General features: G+C 43.0%; 1 pseudogene; it reads left to right on the top strand.

Annotated features, from left to right (window-relative positions):
* Nucleotides 1–1814: 1814 nt before the first annotated feature.
* Nucleotides 1815–2686, top strand: LOC129493565 (glyceraldehyde-3-phosphate dehydrogenase-like; annotated as a pseudogene).
* The last annotated feature ends 4172 nt before the right edge of the window (nt 2687–6858 follow it).

Here is a 6858-nt window from a genome sequence, read left to right as displayed (position 1 = left end):
AAATACTGTTAAATTGTCTATGCTATCTAGAGCAATCTATACATTCAATGCAATCCTTATCAAAACACCACAACTTATTTCACAGAGTTGGAAAAAATAATCCTAAAATTTGTACGGAACCAGAAAAGACCCAAGCAGTGAAAAGAATATTGAAAAAGAAAACCAATGCTGGGGCATCACGATGTCTGACTTCAAGCTGTATTACAAAGCTGTCATCATCAAAATAGTATGATACTGGCACGAAAACAGACACATAGATCAATGGGACAGACAAAAAGAACCTAGAATTGGACCCTCAACTCTATGGTCAACTAATCTTCAACAAAGCAGGAAAAAATATAAAATGGAAATAAGACAGTCTCCAACAAATGGTGTTGGGAAAATTAGACAGCCATATGCAGAAGAATGAAACTGGACCATTTTCTCACACCATACACAAAAATAGACTCAAAATGGATGAAGGACCTAAATGTGAGATAGGAATCCATCAAAATCCTAGAGGAGAACACAGGCAACAACTTTTGTGACCTTGGCCACAGCAACTTCTTACTAGACATATCTCCAAAGGCAAAGGCAAAAATGAACTACTGGGACTTCACCAAGATAAAAAGCTTTTGCACAGCAAAGGAAACAGTCAACAAAATCAAAAGACAACTGATAGAATGGGAGAAGATATTTGCAAATGACATATCAGATGAAGGGCTAGTATCCAAAATCTATAAAGAACTTCTCAAACTCAACACCCAAAGAACAAATAATCCAATCAAGACACAGGCAGAAGAGGGATGCCTGGGTGGCTTAGTGATTCAGCATCTGCCTTTGGCTCAGGTCATGATCCGAGAGTCCTGGGATTGAGTCCCACATCGGGCTCCAAGCAGCAAGCCTGCTTCTCCCTCTGCCCATGTCTCTGCCTCTCTCTGTGTGTCTCTTGTGAATATATAAATAAAATCTTAAAAAAATAGGCAGAAGACATGAATATGTCTTCTCCAAAGAAGACACACAAATGGCCAGGGAAATACAAATCAAAATTACAATGAGATACCACCTCATATCAGTTGGAATGGCTAAAATCAATACTTTTCTTTATTGCTTTTGGATTTTTTTTAAAAAAGATTTATTTATTTATTCATTCAGAGAGAGCGAAGAGAGAGGCAGAGACACAGGCAGAGGGAGAAGCAGGCTCCACGCCGCAAGCCCGATGCGGGACTCGATCCTAGGTCCCCAGGATCACACCCCGGGCTGCAGGCGGCGCTAAACCGCTGCGCCACCGGAGCTGCCCACTGCTGCACCACCGGGGCTGTCCTGCTTTTGGATTTACTTCTTGCTTAGGAACGTCATGCCTGGGGTGCCTGGGTGGCTTAGTAGGTTAAGTGTCTGCCTTCAGCTCAGGTCATGATCTTGGGGTCCTGGGATTGAGCCCCACATTGGGTTTCCCACTCATCAAGGAGCCTGCTTCTCCCTCTGCCCCTACGCGCTACTCGTGCTCTCTTTCTCCCTTGCATGTGCACTCTCTCCCTCTCTCAAATAAATGAAATCTTTAAAAATGTTTAATTTTATTTTATTATTCATGAAATATACAGAGAGAGGCAGAGACATAGGCAGAGAGAGAAGCAGGTTTCCTTCAGGGAGCCCAATGCAGGACTCAATCTCAGAACCCCAAGATCATGACCCGAGCTAAAGGCAGATGCTCAACCACTGAGCCACCCAGGCATCCCTAAAAAGCTTTTTTTTTTTTTTTTTAAGAAATGTCTGCCCCTCCCCATTCGACAGACATGCATCTTCTGGTGCAGCGCCAGCCGCGTCCCTGAGACACAATGGTGAAGGTTAGAGTGAATGTATGGCAATTCCATGGCATGGTCAAGGCTGAGAATGGGAAACTTGTCAGAATTGGAATGTTCATCTCCATCTTCCAGGAGCGAGATCCCACCAACATCAAATGGGGTGATGCTGGTGCTGAGTATGTTGTGAAGTCCACTTGGGTCTTCACCACCATGGAGAAGGCTGGGGCTCACTTGAAAGGGAGGGCCAAGAGGGTCATCATCTCTGCTCCTTCTGCTGATGCCCCCATGTTTGTGATGGGCGTGAACCACTAGAAGTATGACAACTCCCTCAAGATTGTCAGCAATGACTCCTGCACCACCAACTGCTTGGCTCCTCTGGCCAAAGTCATCCATGACCACTTTGGCATCATGGAGGGCCTCATTACCACTGTCCATGCCATCATTGCCACCTAGAAGACCGTGGATGGCCCCTCTGGGAAGCTGTGGCATGATGGCCGAGGGGCTGCCCAGAACATCATCCCTGCTTCCATTGGGACTGCCAAGGCTGTGGGCAGGTCATCCGTGCGCTGAACAGGAAGCTCACTGGCATGGCCTTCCGTGTCTCCACCCACAACGTGTCAGTTGTGGATCTGACATGCTGCCTGGAGAAAGCTGCCATATATGACGACATCAAGAAGGTGGTGAAGCAGGCATCGGAGGGCCCCCTCAAGGGCATCCTGGGCTACACTGAGGACCAGGTTGTCTCCTGTGAGTTCAACAGTAACACCCACTCTTCCACCTTCGACACTGGGGCTGGCATTGCTCTCAATGACCACTTTGTCAAGCTCATTTCCTGGTATGACAATGAATTTGGCTACAGCAACCAGGTGGTGGACCTCATGGTCCACATGGCCTCCAAGGAGTAAGAGCCTCCTGGACCACCAGCCCCAGCTAGAACAAGAGGAAGAGAGAGGCCCTCAGCTGCTGGGGAGTCCCTGCTCCAACTTAATCCAACACACTGAGAATCTCCTGACCTCCAATCTACAACCCAGACCCCAAGGAAGGAGAGGGGGTTGGGGAGCCCTACCTTGTCATGTACCATCAATAAAGCATACTGTACCCCCCCAAAAAAAGAAATGTCATGCCTACCCCAAATTTATTTTTAAAATCACAGACTGTTCTTCAATTATATTTATACTTCTAGTATTTCCTGAACTCACACCTGTAAATGGGATGGAATAGGACTCTTTTAAAAAACAAAAAGTCAAGTCTCATTATCATATATTACTCCATTCTGATTTTTTAAAAGATTTTATCTATCTATCTATCTATCTATCTATCTATCTATCTATCTATCTGAGACACACAGAGAGAGAGAGGCAGAGACACAGGCAGAGGGAGAAGCAGGCTCCATCCAGGGAGCCTGACGTGGGACTCGATCCCAGCACTCCAGGATTGCACCCTGGGCTGAAAGCAGGTGCTAAACCACTGAGCCACCCAGGGATTCCCGCCCCCCATTCTGATTTTAAAATGGCACCTTTGGAGTGCCTGGGTCATGCAGTTGGTTAAGCATCTGACTCTTGATTTTGGCTCAGGTCATGATCTTAGGGTGGTGAGATCAGCTCCATGTCTGGTTCTATGCTCAGTGCAGAGTCTACTTGAGATCCTCTCTGCCTCGCCCTCCACCTCTCCCAGCTTTTGCTGTTTCTCTCTTTTTCTCTCAAATAAATACATATTAAAAAAATAAAATGCCACCTTTATTGTAAACTAAATATCCATAGTCACATGAACCTTTTTCTAGACTCTCTGTATAGTTTTTCTGAAAAGTTTTGTGTGTGTGACAATAAAATATGTTTAAATTGATATCTAGTAGGAGCCATTCATCTTCATGGTTCTTTTCCAAGTTATGTTTGTTCTCTTCTTAAATAAATAAATCTTTTTTTTTAAGATATTTATTCATTTGAGAGAGTGTGCGTACGAGCAGGGGGAGCAGCAGAGGGAGAAGAAATAGGCTCCGTGCTGAGCTGGGAGACCAATGCAGGGCTTGATCCCAGGACCCTGAGATCATGACCTGAGCCAGAAGCAGTCTCTTAACCGACTGAGCCACCCAGGCACCCCTAAATGAATAAAATCTTAAAAAAATAAGAAGAATAAAGCAAACTGGAACTCTAATACATTGTAGGTGAGATTGCAACATGGTATGGAACTTGGGAAACAGCTTGGCAGTGTCATAAAGTTAAACATAAACTTACCTTATAACCCAGTAATCCCACTCTTAGATATTTACCCAAGAACAAATGTGGATATATGCCTGCACAAAGACTGATATGCAAATAGCTGTGTTCATGAAAAAAGACAAACTGGAACAAACTAAATGTCTTATCAACTGGCAACTGAATAAACAATTTCTTTATTATGCAAAACTATCCTGCATTAAAAAGAAGTGAGATGGGCAGCCCCGGTGGCGCAGCGGTTTAGCGCTGCCTGCAGCCCGGGGTGTGATCCTGGGGACCTGGGATCGAGTCCCACCTCGGGATTCCTACATGGAGCCTGCTTCTCCCTCTGCCTGTGTCTCTGCCTCTCTCTTCGCTCTCTCTGAATGAATAAATAAATAAATCTTTAAAAAAAAAAGAAGTGAGATAATTGATATATTCAACGTGAATGAATCTTAAAAACTTCATGCTAGGAGCACCTGGCTGGCTCAGTTGGCAGAGCATGTGACTCTTGATCTCAAGGTTGGAGTTAGAGCACCATGGTGGGAGTAGAGATTACTTAAAAAAATTAAACCTTAAAAAAAGCGGGGGTGGCACCTGAGTGCTCAGTCGGTTAAACATCTGCCTTCCAGGTCATGATCCCGGAGTCCTGGGATAGCCCCACATCGGGCTCCCTGCTCAGCAGAATCTGCTTCTCCCTCTCCCACTGCCACTGCCCCCTGCTTTCAAATAAATAAAGTCTTTTTTAGAAAAAGAAGAGAGAAAAAAAAAAGAAAAAGAAAAAAGAGAAATATTAAGCTAATTGAAAGAAGTCAAACACAAAAGACTACATATTGTGATGCCATTTATATCAAATTCTATTTGAGTCCTTTCTCTTTTTTCTTGATAAGTCTGGCTAGAGATTTATCAATTTTATTGATTTTCTTTTCAAAGAATCAGCTCCTGGTATCATCAACCTGTTCTACTTTTTTTTTTTTAGTTTTTTATCATTTATTTCTGCTCTAATCTTTATAGGAATTTCTAAAAAAAAAAATCACAGTGGCAGAGAATAGGTCAGTGATTGGATAGAGCTACACGTTATGTAAGGGGATTGATTGCAATGGGGTAAAGGGAACTTTTCATGGTGATGGAAGTATTTTATGTATTAATTGTGGTGATGATTACATAACTATATACAATTGCCAAGACTTATTAAATTGCACAGTTAAATTGGATGAATCTTATTTTATGAAAATTATACCAAATTTATAAATAAATGTGGGAGGAATATGAAAACAAACAAAGAGAAAGATAAGAATTAGGCAACTCAGTAAGAACTGAGTTGAGGGGCAGCTTGGGTGGCTCAGTGGTTTAGCGCTGCTTTCAGCCCAGGGCCTGATCCTGGGGACCCAGAATCAAATCCCATGTCAGGCTCCTTGCATGGAGCCTGCTTCTCCCTCTGCCTATGTCTCTGCCTCTCTCTCTCTCTCTCTCTCTGTATGACTATCATAAATTAAAAAAAAAAAAAAGAATATCTCTTGAACTCTGAGAAAAGAATTGTTAAGAGGGTAGAGGGTAAACGGGGTGGTTAGAAGTGGTAGGCCTTTCTACATTTTTCGAATTTTTTTCTGGGTGTACTAGTTAAGAGATAAATAGCTAAAGTAGAGGCAATTGACTGGCTCACTAGGTAGAGCATGCAACTCTTAATCTCAGGGTCATGAGTTCAAACCACATGTTAGGCATAGAGTTTACTTTAAAAGGAAATGAAAGCAGGGTACCTGGGCGGCTCAGTGTTTGAGCGTCTGCCTTTGGCTCAGGTTGTGATCCTGGGGTCCTGGGGTTGAGTCCTGTATCAGGACTTTACATCTCTCTGTGTGTCTCTCATGAATAAATAAATAAAATCTTTAAAAAGAAAAGAAAGCTAAAATAAAACAGGTATAAAAATAAACTGAATTTAGAGGTGCCTGGGTGGCTCATTTGTTTGGGCATCTAACTCTTGGTTTTGGCTCCGGTCCTGGTCTTGGGATCATCAGATTGAGCCCCACATAGATAGGGCTCTGTGCTCAGTGCAGAGTCTGCTTGGGATTCTCTTTTTCCTCTTCCTGTGCCCTCCCCTGCTTGTGCGCGCTCTCTCTCTCTTGCAAATAAAATAAAACAAATAAAATCTTTAAAAAATAAAAAAACTGAATTTAGACTCAGAATTTTTTAAATAGAAAAGTACGACTATGTTTTAGACTCAAATTTGAAGTGGGTCATATCAGTTATATGAATATATTGATATTTTAAAAATACAATATAACAACAACAACTAACATTTACTGAGTTTTGCCATGTGCCAAGCATTGGCTAAGAACTTAGTAAGAACATGAGGCATACAGAAGTTGAGTAATATGTCTGAGATTACACAGCCAGCAAGAAACTGTGACTGTCTGCAGGTGACTGGATCCTCATAGCAGGGAAGAGACTAAGATGAAGTAGGTCAGTGCTTCCTGTGGGAGTAAAGCAGGTGTGACATGAAAGACAGAGTTTACTGTACTGACCCACAAAGGACCTTGGTCTGAAAAGCTGAGCTGAAGCAACTAGCAGGCCTCAGAGGATGGGTCTGGGGCTCATGGTCTAAGGGTCATGTCATGGACGTTAGATCATGACAGAATTCTCCATGTTGAATCAAAGCCAGGTGGGCAAGACATGAAGGATTTCCAGTATGAGCCAGGAAAATCTGATCTCAGATGATTGGTCACCTAGCAGGGATGTAGGTCTAATGTGTGCCTTTCAGTATCTGGAAGGACCAGGATGGATGAGAGGCATTCAGAGAAAAGAGGATACATGGAGAAATAGTTGAGGGAGGGTATTGGTAATGTAGGGTCTATGATAGAGAAATCTCCCCCATTTAGTCTTATATATGG

This window comes from Nyctereutes procyonoides, unplaced genomic scaffold (assembly GCF_905146905.1).
Source record: "Nyctereutes procyonoides isolate TBG_1078 unplaced genomic scaffold, NYPRO_anot_genome, whole genome shotgun sequence".
Lineage (NCBI taxonomy): Eukaryota > Metazoa > Chordata > Mammalia > Carnivora > Canidae > Nyctereutes > Nyctereutes procyonoides.
The sequence above is the reverse complement of the archived record's forward strand: the minus strand, read 5'-3'. Positions and strand labels throughout refer to the sequence as shown.